This window comes from Schistocerca cancellata, chromosome 5, assembly GCF_023864275.1.
Source record: "Schistocerca cancellata isolate TAMUIC-IGC-003103 chromosome 5, iqSchCanc2.1, whole genome shotgun sequence".
In the NCBI taxonomy this organism is placed as follows: domain Eukaryota; kingdom Metazoa; phylum Arthropoda; class Insecta; order Orthoptera; family Acrididae; genus Schistocerca; species Schistocerca cancellata.
In genome coordinates, this window is record NC_064630.1 from 383,344,979 (window position 1) to 383,358,732 (window position 13,754).

Consider the following 13,754-nt stretch of genomic DNA (forward strand, 5'->3'; position numbering starts at 1 on the left):
AATTCGGCGTTGTATATATCTGAGATAATTCTCATTTATAGTCAGTTGCAGATTTTTAATTTGATTATACGTTTTAATCACTCTGAATCATCTTCAGATCCAAGTGATTGCATCAGCAACCTGTCTTGTCTACTCAGAACAACATATCAGAGTAATCGAAGCATGTAATCTTAATAAAAATGTGCAGCTGAGAGGGAACAATAAATGATATTTATCTCAAACATTAACCATTCCTCCTATATATTCACATAATTAACGAGGTGAGTAGGTTAGCGGTGCTTTTAAACGGCTGTTGATATGCTTTACGGATGTAACCTGCAGGGCCTCCTATTGTTTGTTAAAACTTGAACCGTTCCACATTCCTAAAAGCCTTCCTTAACTAGGTACTTACGAAACACCCTGTGGTAATGATGGATGAGTGACTGTTTTTAGAAAGCTGAGATCCGTTGGGTGCTACGAGGGCTTCCGCCGGAAGCACTTCAGTGGAAAGGACGGTCGGCGCGTTTGAGGGTCAGCATCGGTTGAGGGCCGCATCCTAGCCACAAACACGCCGCAAGCGCTGTTACGAAGCGCGCACACAGAATAATTTGTGGCGTCCCTTATGGTTATGCCACAGTCTCGCAGGACCGTACCCTTTCACTAGCAGTGCTGTAGTTTTACACCTCACCAGATGGGCCTGGACGGCATGGGAATGTCGTTGTTCTTGTCTTCTGGATACAACTTTTCAATTACTGTCATACAGTCTGAGATCGACAGTTACAAACAGGCAGTTGGAAATTTCCGATGACGGTACCAGTTTTCACAAAACTATTTCATGAGCTGCAACAACACACTAACAAGTTGCACTAAAATTTCTTCGGCCAAGAACGATTAGCAGTGGTTTATTTATAGAATTAATAGTAGAATTTTCACACTGACTAGTAATTAATGTCAAAATTGTACAGTAAGTTTAAAATAGCGAAGTACAATAATGTATCACAGAGAATAGCCAAAACGCTGAAATATTGCAACTAGAGGATTTCATACTATGTGGGGAACGTAACAGCCAGTGTATTTTCAGTAGGAAAGCTAAAAAATTATTACCAGCCAATTATGGGGACACAGTAAAGTGATAAGTTTTATGTTTGTCAATAAGGCAGAGACAAAGCGACTTGATTGGCTGAATATCAAAGCGGATGGGGTTGCAGAATTATGACTCCACATTTGCTGAGTGAAGACGATAGCTAACAACCACTGTCCCATCTGTCTATATAGTCCTCAAAGGCGAAAAACCTAATCTGTTCGAATCCGATTTTACCGATTTTATATTACGTGACCAAACAGTACTTCTCTTCTTCTAAACTTTACTTATTCTACACATTTCTCCAATTCTTTCTACACCGTGTTCCATTCTGTTCCTCCTTTGTTTTCCTGTATTTATTTATTTTATAGTGACTGTCTTTGTGCTCCACGTATTCTGTTGTTTTATAATTTTATTCCTCCGTTTTCCTGTGTCTATTTATTTTAAAGCGATTTTTTATGTACTCGACATATTCTGTTATTTTATGAAATGCTGATGGAAAAAAATCACAACACCAAGACGGAGTTGTGCGACATAAACGAGAGTTGGTAGGCGTGCTTCTACATCTGAAAGATGATGTCTATTCAGATTTCGTCCAGTCGCTAATAGCGCCACTATGACGATGCAGAACAGGTTTGCTTTAAGTACACGATGTAACCGTCGTGAGCGTTAATTACCTTTGAGATTGAACATGATGAGTTGATGTTAGTCAAGAATGCCTTTAAGGCGACAAAGACTCCACTATCAACACCTCACTGAATTTGGACGAGGTCGTGCAACAGGGCTATGAGAAGATGAATATTCCTTCTACGATACTGCAGAAAGATTTGGCAGTAATGTAGCCACTGTACATGATTGCTGGTAGCGGTAATCACAGGAATGTACGGTCATAAGAAGACTGGGCTGCAGACGGCCATGTGGCATTAACCGTCCTTGTATTGACCGACCAAGTGCAACAGGCATGGAACTCCATACCACAAACTGACTTTCGGCGCCTGTACAACACTATGCATGCACGTTTTCAGGCTTGCAATCAACATTCTTACTGTTACTTCGGTTATTACTGTATCAGCATTTCACATTTGCAATGGCTTATCCGCGCGTACACTAAGCTGTCATCTTGCAATGTTAATCATTTAGATGTGTTACCTAGACAAATGTAATCCCGAAATTCCATTACTCTACATTAATTACTTTTTTGTGTTGCGATTTTTTTCCGTCAGTGTATGTACATCTTCCCTATAGTAAGAGAAATTCTTCATGCAACTAATTTATATTTTAGCTTATGTATTTGCTGTTGCAATTTTCAGTCGTATGTTTCTTTCTGTTTATGCATCGTCTTCGCACACACACACACACAAAACACGCACACACATTTTATTGTTAAACGTTTAGTTTTAATGTTTTTTCTGGCTTGTTCCATTTATATTTAATTACTGTGTAACGCTTTCAGATATTACCAATGCTCTTTGAAATATGTTATTTACTCTGTGTTTGTGTCTCATTCTCGATGTGTAGCATCTTTCTCAATTTTGTTTATGAACAAGAAACAATCCACTCTAACCGGAGGAAAATGGTATGAAGGTGTGTTCAAAGAAACATTATGTTCTGTCAAGATGGTAGAGGGGTATTCAGTGTCACTTCAAAAGAGCCAGCGGAGGCAGTTGACTCTGTAGAGAGTTTCTGCAAGTTTTAGAGGGATGGACATCTCCTAACTCTTGGTGGAAAAAAGCAGTGAGCACCCCTGATTCGCACAGATTCAAACTTGACAACCGCTCAAATAGAGCCAGTCAACAGCAGATTGCTACGACGACCAGTTTTTTTTTTTTTATTTTTATTTTTTTTTTTTTTTTTTTACTGCGGTAGTGTGAGGTGGCTCTCATTGGCAAAGATGCGGAGAGGAAAACCAGCACAATGACTTGGCTTAAGAATATGCACTTTGCTCGTTCTGTCTGGGGAAAGCTATCAGTATTAGTGTTACACAGGCCAGAATTCACAAGAATGTCTATGCATCCCCGAACGGCACTTTTAACGACATGTACTCAAAGATTCACACTTTGCAGAGATTATCTGGGGAAACAGAGAGGATGTGGGGAGGATGCTGGTTGACACATAAAACGTATATATCACACCTTGCATATTCTAACAAAAGGCTAAAAACGGGAAAGTCGCCTGTGCAACTTACGCAGGATGATTAGGCAGTATCGCCGGCCAGGGTGGCCGAGCGGTTCTAGGCGCTACAGTCTGGAACCTCGCGACCGCTACGGTCGCAGGTTCGAATTCTGCCTCGGGCATGGATGTGTGTGATGTCCTTAGGTTAGGTAGGTTTAAGTAGTTCTAAGTTTTAGGGGACTGATGACCTCGGAAGTTAAGTCCCATAGTGCTCAGAGCAAATTGAACCATTTGATTAGGCAGTATCACACAGTCAGAAAAGAACATTGACTTATACAACCAAATTTTACGGCCACAAATTGTTCAGAGCACACCGTTGAGTGCCAAATGTTGAACATGGGGGCCCGAAATACTTGACGCCCACTTATTGCCATGTTGACTAAACAGCCTCATCAGTTATGATTGCAGTGGGAACGCGATTAATGGAAATGTTTCATCTAATCGGATGTATCAAATTTCTTGCTACACTATGTTGGTAGTCGTGTTGGGATGCACTATCATCCAGGCGAATGGCTGCACGAAACTGAGTCATGCTGCGGCTCACGTTGGTGCTGTTTGTAGGTTTTCGCCCTCTGTTGGAGGCCAGACGGTATCGTTTACTTGGCATGCCAGACGGTATCGTTTACTTGGCATGGTTGGGGCTGTTTGTCTTCTTCTCGTGTTGACTGGCGCCACTCGGTTTCGCAAGCGTTGCCTGTCCGCTAGTGACAGCAGCGGCGGTTATCGATATGTAGTAACTGTTGCCCTATCTTTGGGGCGACATCGTTGTTTTTCAGGGTCGTGTGAGTGAGCCAGTTCGGTTGGGGACTCAGGAGGAGTCAGGTCCGCGCAGTGCGGCAACACGCCGGGACCGCTGGAGGCACGCATGGACTGCCGGATGGAAGAGCTGTGGTCACGAGGGTGCACAACCTCGTCGTAAATCGGATCCAGCATGCTTTAAGATGAGTGTATTTCAATCCAAGTAGAGAAACCTCCACCATTGTGATATCTCGTGATTCTCCAGTAACTTGGGTTGTTGTTGCTGCTCATAGTGTCGCCGAGGCGAAGAGCAGCGAGTGGAGTGCTTGGGGAAGGCGGATCTGATTAGCTTTCCTCGACTTCTTTTTACTATTTACTGCATTCAGCTTGTTACAATTTGTAAAGTTTAACAAGCGGTAAGTTTTCTTGCTTGGTGGCCGCTAACGACCCAGTTACCTGCCCTGGAGTTAGTGTTTGTAACGGCAGTGTACGTTTCCTCGCCTTGCCGCTGGTATCCGGTAAGGCGTGTAGTTTTGACAGCTTTCTTGATTGTGGACCAGTGTGTGATTCTTCTACTCTGGCGGTAGTGGTTCCTTTCTCGTTCCAGGCGCTCTAAACACTGTATTCTGGGGACGTAGTGCAGACCGGCGGTTCCAGCTTTGGCGTATTGTTGCATCGTTGCATTTGGTTTATCGGACGTCAGGTAGTTTCAGCAAGATTATCATTAGTCATTCGTTAGACTGCCACTAGTCTGAGTTACCATCTTGTGAAGTGAATGTAACTCTTGGCTGCCTATCTCATCGCTCGCGAAAGTGTTTGTTGCCGGACCTTCTCAGAGGTCGATTCCTGGTGCACCGTCTGTGGCCCCTTGGTTCTTGTAAGGCATGTGTGTTCAAAAAGGAGGTCTGATGGCCGGTAGTGCAGTGTAACGCTTCTTCTACCGACGCCTTCTGCGGGTATAATCTGCCTCAGTACCCTTTAAGGAACTTATGTACTCGTCCTTGTGTTTTATTATTGTATTATTTATTATAATCCTTGTAATGCCTACATTAAAGGTTATATATGTCCAGTTAATAGTTCGGGTCGCCTTCTGGAATAAATCTAACAGTGTAGTGTTCAGTGGATGTTAAGGGTTGTGCCGGCCGGAGTGGCCGTGCGGTTCTAGGCGCTACAGTCTTGAACCGCGCTGCCGCTACGGTCACAGGTTCGAATCCTGCCTCGGGCATGGATGTGTGTGATGTCCTTAGGTTAGTTAGGTTTAAGTAGTTCTAAGTTCTAGGAGACTGATGATGACCTCATAAGTTAGGTCCTATAGTGCTCAGAGCCATTTTTTGTTAAGGGTTGTGTTACAAAGTTTACCATCATCTTATTTCACCCGTTTTGGAGATCAGTTGCTTGTTTTTAATTAAACTTTCATGTTGTATTTGCTGTTTTACAGCAGGTTTCTAAATTTTTTATGTTATTGCCGTTCCTGGCGTGTAAGGCCTTCTGCCGTGATTGTGGTCACTTGCCTTAAAATTCTAATTTAGTATTTGTATTTACGCAGTAAGCCTTTATAACATTATTTCCTGCCATTCCTGGCGTCTGATGCCTTCTGCTGTGCTTGTGGTGACTTACCTTTAATATTTCAGTACCTGTAATTTGTAAGTTGCAGCGAGTTTTAAACAATTCTTAATTTAATGTCATTCCTGGCGTGTAAGGCCTTCTGCCCAGATCACAGTGGCTTGCTTTTAAAACATTATCTCTTGTATCTGTATTTAATGGTGATTTGCTAAATTGTAACTCACTGAAAACACTATTATTTACACAGTTGTTTATTCCTTCATTAATAACGTCTGGTATTTTTATTTATTGCTGAGTCTGGAATTACTGGTTTAAAATAAATTGTGTGTAACTGTAAAAGGCAACCAACAGTAACTTATTACGGCTCCGTCCACAATCGTAACCAAATCCTGCCTTCCCTTGACTACCAGGTTTCAGAAACATACACAGCGCCACTAACGCGGCTCACTGGGTGAACTGTTATGTTATGGAAGACATTCAGCTGGGCTTCGATGGGACCTGTGGTAGTAATATTAGGAGTATTATTAGACACCATGACAGCTGTGGCTTACGTTAACATTACTGCGTACCACTAGGATCCCGTGATGCTTGCAATGTCTTCCACGCTGGCGATGGCGTTGTACATCAGGGTAACTATCCATGGCATAATGCCAGAATCGAGCTACAGTGGTATGAGGGGCATGACGATGATGTCTGGGCCACAAAATTTGCCTCATCTGAACCCAAACGCATACATGTGGGACGCTATGATGCGCCAGCTCGGATCTCACAAACCACCGGTCAGTGCAGTAGGCGAATTGCGTGACCTAGTACTGCGTACGTCCAGAAAGCTGCAAAAGATTTGTCGAACCCATGCCACGTAGAATCGCTGCTGTATTGCGTTCCAAATGTGGGCCATCACGCTAATGAACAGCTGGTCGTGACATTTTTGGCTCATCAGTGTAGATCGGATGTGTGTGATTTCGAACAGACAGCCATTTACTGACTGTTAGCAAATAAATGCAGACAACACTGAAATGCAACGTTTAAACTGTTTTCATTTTAACGTGATTTTTAAGACAAGGAACCTAACCCTGATCATATCTGTTACGTCGCGTGGGTTATTAGTAATAACGCGATCTAGATGTGTTACTTGACAAGCAGTCAGGCGCCTGAATGTTAGCAAGCTAAAACAATAAAAACGAGTAGAGAGCGTACAAATGCAAGATGTTTCAATGTGTAGCTCTATACTACACGTTACCTAACGTTCTCTTTATCAGAATTTCAATGTCCCTGCACACAGAGGAGTGATAGACGGTAAATCATCGAGTAGAACAGAAGTGATATCTGGCGTTCCGCAAGATGGTGTCATAGGCCCTCTGCTGTTCCTGATTTATATAAATGATCTACATGATAATCTGAGCAGCCCCCTTAGATTGTTTGCAGATGACGCTGTAATTTACCGACTAGTAAAATCATCAGACGATCAATTCCAATTAAAAAATTATCTAGAGAGAATTTCTGTATTGTGCGAAAAGTGGCAATTAGCACTAAACAAAGAAAAGTGCGAGGTCATCCACATGGGTATTAAAAGAAATCCTATAAATTTTGGATATACGATAAATCGCACAAATCTAAGGGCTGTCAATTCGACTAAATACCTAGGAAATACAATTACGAGCAACTTAAATTGGAAAAACCACTTAGATAATATTGTGGGGAAGGCGAAACAAAGACTGCCCTTTGTTGGCATAACACTTAGAAGATGCGACAAACCCACTAAAGAGACAGCCTACATTACACTTATTCGTCCTCTGTTGGAATATTACTCAGGTAGGATTGACGGAGGACATCGAAAAAGTGCAAAGAAGGGCAGCTCGTTTCGTGTTATCCTGCAATAGGGGTGTGAGTGTCACTGATATGATACGCGAGTTGGGGTGGCAGTCACTGAAACAAAGACGGTTTTCTCTGCGGCGAGATCTGTTTACGAAATTTCAATCACCAACTTTCTCTTCCGAATGCGTAAATATTTTGTTATGACCATCATAATAAAATCCCACGCGCCATTCGAGAGTGGAGTGGTAGTGAAGTAGTATGAAAATGATTCGCTGAACCCTCTGCCGGGCACTTAAGTGGGAATTGCAGAGTGACCATGTAGATGTAGATTAAAAACGGCCTACGTATGTAGTGAATTTGAGAGCTACTCACAAAAAAGAGTTTGAGCTAAATGTAGGACTCCTCTAGCGGGTAGCTACCACTTCAAGAACAGAAAAGTTAGGGTGTCGTCCAGTGGCGATAACACTTGGAGAACAAAATAACGAGCCATTGCAGACGACAATGAGGGCCGTACACATCAGCCCGTGGATGTTAACTATCGTTTTCAGTTGTCACGGATGACTTGTTTCTTCGACTTCTCTGCAATAATGCCAAGCTACTAAGCTTTCTCCTATATCTCCGCTTATTTATTTTTGTTAATCTAATCACTTGAACTGTCACAGAGCCAGATACTATTGACAAGCTAAGCAGCTACAGTCGATGTTATTTATCTATTGATAAGTCACGCCCAGTATTTCACTGAAATCATGTGTTTGGGAGTATCAGATACTCCTCCACCAAGAGCCTGGTGTTTTTCGTAACCCACCCCGTTGATAAACTTAACGAAAACAGGTATCTCTATTACTAAACAGCTAGCCTGGTTCATGGTGAACGACAGCGGTTCCAGGTTGCATATGTAATGACTTCTGGAGGCAACAAAAATTTGGTAGTCAGTATTTCATATAATTATTGACAGTAATTAAAAATTTAAAATTCTGTCATTATCTACTTATTTGGAGGTACAGTATAATCTTGTGTTGAAAGTCTAACACTGAAAGACACGTATTATAGTTAGAAATGTTGTTTATGTCTGTGAGGCAGCGTAACTCAGACTATATTCACCCAGTATGCGAGAATCAGACCACTTGGCGTCATCCCAAAACTTGACACATAATTTCAGACATGTCGATGCTTTTTATCGCTGACACCCCCCACAAAATGATGAAAGGAAGAAAAGTTTATAGCTTATTGCATTTTACTTTTTCAAGCCGTAAATCTTCTGCATTAGACATGAGGTTTTAAGTGACCAATTTTTTACTACTAATTCTATTTGCAACATACTTTACTGGCAGTATTCACATATAACATTGAATGTGCTTGTACGACACCTAGTTCACAAGATATGACATCATAGACACTGAGGTACGTGAAAAACTATCTTTTGCATAAAACTGAAAGCAAGTTGCCCGGACTATACTCATCCAGTGTTTCATAACAAGAGTATGTATCGACTTCCAACTTCAAACCATTTAAAACTTTTTCTTACTTACTTGGTTAACGGCAAATATTTAACACATTAACTCAGTAACCAGACGTTTCGAGCTGTTTTATAAATGGGAGTTCGATTCCTTAAAGAATTAGTAATGGGTGGTTGACTGGATCCACTAGAAGCAGAAATGGAGGCGTTGTGCAGTTTGCGAAAGAAATACGGTGCAGCCATGTCTTTTTAAACGAACTGTTCCTAAATTTGTGTTTTGTTTAAGAAAACCATGGAGAACTGATATGGGATAGGACGAAGAGGGAACTGAGCTGTAAACTTCTTGGCACAGTGAAAAATTTCTGATAGAAAACAGAATCAGTACCAGCATAGCGAGTTATACACTGGCGCCAAAGAAACTGATATAGGCATGAGTATTCAAATACAGAGATAGGTAATCAGGAAAAATATGGCGCTGCGGTCGCGAACGCCTATATGAGACTACATATGTCTGTCGCAGTTGTTAGATCGGTTACTGCTGCTAAAATGGCAGGTGATCTCAAGATTTAAGTGAGTTAGAAAATGGTGTTATACTCGGCGCACGAGCGATGGGACACTGCATCGCCGAGGTAGCGATGAAGTGGGGATTTTCTCGTACGACCATTTCACGAGTGTACCGTCAATATCAGGAATCCGGTAAAACACGGTAAAAGATCCCGCAAGAACGGGCCAACGACGATTGAAAAGAATTGTTCAGCGTGACTGAAGTGCAACCCTTCCGCAGATTGCTGCTGATTTCGATGCTGGGCCATCAAAAAGTTTTAGCGTGCGAATCACTCAACGGAACATCATCGATATGGGCTTTCGGAGCCGAAGGCCACTCGTGTGCCCTTGATAACTGCACGACACAAAATTTTACGCCTCGCATGGGCCCGTCAACACCGACATTGGACTGTTGATGACTGGAACCATGTTGCCTGGTCGGACGAGGCTCGTTTCAAATTGTATCGAACGCATGGACGTTCACGGGTGTGGAGACAACCTCAAGAATTCATGGACACTGCATGCCAGCTGGTGACTGTTCACGTTGGTGGAGGCTCTGTAATGATGCGGGGCGTGTGCAGTTGGAGTGATATTGGACCCCTGATACATCTAGACACGACTCTGACAGGTGACACGTACGTAAACATCCTGTCTCATCATCTGCATCCATTCAGGTCCATTGTACATTCCGACGGACTTGGACAATTCCAGCAGGACAATGCGACACCCCACATGTCCAAAACTGCTACAGAGTGGCTCCACGAACACACCTCTGAGTTTAAACACTTCCGCTGGCTACCAGACTGCCCATACATGAACAGTATTGAGCATATCTGGGATGCCTTGCAACGTGCTGTTCGGATGAGATCTCCACTTCCTCCTACTCTTTCGGATTTATGGACAGCCCTGCAGGATTCATGGTGTCATTTCCCTCCAGCACTGCTTCAGACATTAGTCGAGTCCATGCGACGTCATGTTGCCGCACTTCTGCGTGCTCGTGGGGGCCCTGTACGATATTATGCAGGTTTATCAGTTTCTTTGACACCTCAGTGCATAATTACTAGGATTTTGCCAGTTGGACAGCTATCGGAAGCTGTGAAAGAACAAACAGGTGACTAAGGTAACATCACCTAAGATTTGCCTTAAAGTCCCCGAGACTTCAGGCAACAACCGATCCCAATATTTCTTGTCTCCGGAAACCATTTCCGAGGAGAGTGAAAATTTTGTCGCAGTTGAAGAAGGCAATGAAGATGAAGAAGTAGAAGCACAAGAGGAACTATGTTAAGAAGACTTACAGAACTTTCAATTTGTATTACCAATATATATGTTCTGTAATAAAGACAGTAATGAAGGCAATTTCGTAATCAAATTTACCATTAAAATCATAAATGTTCACCGAAAACATTGTTTGCCCTCTTCATTAATTTTTTCCGGATTCTTCGCGCATTATTGGCTTCACCATTTTGAATTTTTCAATTTTGATATAAAAATCGTTATCATAAGGGTCAGGAACCTCATTATACCCATACTGGACAGATTTTCAAATTTTGGCCAGGTTTTCAGGATTCTGGCTGACTGTGCGTCGCTCATTACCGCTGTCCAGCTTGTGCGACTTGAGTTAAAGTGTACCGTTCATAACGTGAGCAAGTAATAACTTTTCCTCAACTGGTTAATGTTTGTGTTCCATTCTGTCACTTCAACGCGCCAAAGTTTATCATTAACTGGTTATAGATTTTATTTCTTCTTTTTTAGTGTTCTCGCAAAAGTTCTTGTGCTGTTTCCACAAACACAAGTCTTATGAATGCAGCGCCTTGATTGTTCCTCATTACCCACATCAAATAATTGTATCGTAATGATAACCTATTAAGTTGATAGATGACTACAGTGGTTTGTTGTTGTATTTATAGAACACTTACACGGGCCATATTTTACGTCAATGGGAGATAACAATAGTGTTGTCGTCAACATTGCTGCAGTGTTGCAATAATAGACGACAATATTGCGGTATGACAAGACAATATTACAGACGGAGTACACTGAGGCAGGTGGTTGCCAAAGAATGGCCAAAGTGTTTCCGATGTTGTCCGCCAAGGGTGGAGAATATTTCGTATGGCCGGGCCATACTGTATCTACCACTGTCGTCTGTAAACGCTTCTCTCTCTCTCTCTCTCTCTCTCTCTCTCTCTCTCTCTCAGCCTTACTTCCTCTTTCTCCCGCCAACAGCGCTGCAGTTCCGAGTCACGTAATGTGATTGTGAGTCGTGAAACGACATTATTTCACTTCAATTCCAAAGATGGTGTGCATACATAGAGGCACTCAATTTTTTTCTTCTCTACAGGAATGTAGAAGTTGGAAAACAAGCGAACCATGAATTTCGTAGATGTGATACGTACATCTACGACAAGCGCTATGAACGCTCTAAGTAAAATACTCATATATTCGGTGTTCATGGACAGCAGCTCGCCAAAGCATTTTTTTATTATTACGGTATTTGTGTACATCACTCCCGACGTCCCATAACTATCGTCGCAGATGTACCGCATTTATGAATTTCACAGTCATCTCACTATACTGATGAACCGCAATAAAACATTACCATAAACATTTGATTATTAATTCAAACTGTCTTACTGAAGTCCTTGCATTCTTCTACCAAAGCCTTGCAAATGTCTGATACCAAGACGCACACCAGTGAGAAGTGCACTTTAAAAAGGTACGTCAAACTTCTGTATGAATTACCAATGGCCAAAGAATGAAGGCAGATCGCCAATATGATTGTATCTGATATACAGTCTTCCATATTGGTACAGCCAGCGAGCTCGCTAAGTTGAAAACAAAGGTTCCCGCCCGCTCACCGAAGTTAATCAACGTTGGGCCGTGTTAGTACTTGGATGGGTTTCCATCCTAGAAAAACCGGGTGCTGTTCCGCGTCCGGGTTCCCGGGTTCGATTCCCGGCGGGGTCAGGGATTTTCTCTGCCTCGTGATGACTGGGTGTTGTGTGCTGTCCTTAGGTTAGTTAGGTTTAAGTAGTTCTAAGTTCTAGGGGACTGATGACCATAGACGTTAAGTCCCATAGTGCTCAGAGCCATTTGAACCGGGTGCTGTTGGCTAAAGGACACGCAGATCGCCGAAGTGGTGTCCAACTGAAATACGAGCACCAGGCCGCTGTGCCATCCGACATTATTATTACGAGTATGCTGGCACACATGTTACCAACTCTCAGACGAATTATGTTTCAGATATAGCCAAAGTCATGTTTCAACTGTGTGAAAGGTATGTATATTGAATCAGATTACGAATTAAATATTAGGAAGGAGATCGCTTCCGTGAAAAAGAACGCATCCACAAAGCGTTTTTTGTAATAAAAGTTTTTGCTTGCGGGATTCAAATGCAGGAGGGCCCCACTCACTTCCATAAGCTCGCTTTCGTCCTTTTCCGGGCTACACTGCGACCCGTGCATTGCCGCAAACATTAGTGGGCAACACTGGTCGTCTATGTTGACGGAAATATGCAATTTCTGTGGCCTGTGTAAAGAAAAAACCTATGCGTTGTATTAGGTGGTCACCAAAAAAGAGGCGGAGAACAACACTTGTGTATATGCAGATCACGTTTAGTTGGACGTCACTTGCAGGAACACGGAACCAGGGGCAGATGTCGAGGAAGGTCATGCCATAGGATATATAGGAGGAACTCTGGGTTTACGACTCCATGGATTAGCCTGTTTCGCGAACCGTACAGGAGTTGCAAATGTCTTTCTGAATATGTTGAACATGGAATTAACCATGGTGCTTTGTACCATTACTGACAACAAGCAGTATAGTTGGGAGATATTTCTATTTGTTCCTATGCAGATTGATGAAAGTCATTGTTACAGCATAGTTACCACTTCTATGACTCGCAATAGCACAGATCAAGATCGTTAACATCGGTTTGCTGCAGAATTCTTTGACATGTTCACAGTTCGAATGTAATAAATTTAGCTTCTGTTTACAAATCAGGACGGATTTAGAAAGCATCACTCGTCTGAAACTCAATTTGCTCTTTTCTCGCATGATATCCTGCGAACTATGGATGAAGGGAAACAGACGCATTCCGCGTTTCTAGATTTCAAGAAAGCGTTTGATGCGTTCCTCCACTGTAACTGCTAATGAATGTCTGAGCATACATAATAGATTCCTAGATATATGGGGCTCGAAGGCTTGTTCAGCAATAGAACACAGTACGTTGTCCTCGGCAGTGAGTGTTCAGCAGAAACAAGGGTATTTTGGGAGTGCTCCAGAGAAGTGCGATAGGAGCGCTTTTATTCTCTGTATACGTAAATTATTTGATTGACAGTGTGAGCAGCGATCTGCAGTTATTTGCTGATGATGCTGTAGTGTACAGTCAGTCGTCAGTAGTAGGGTAAG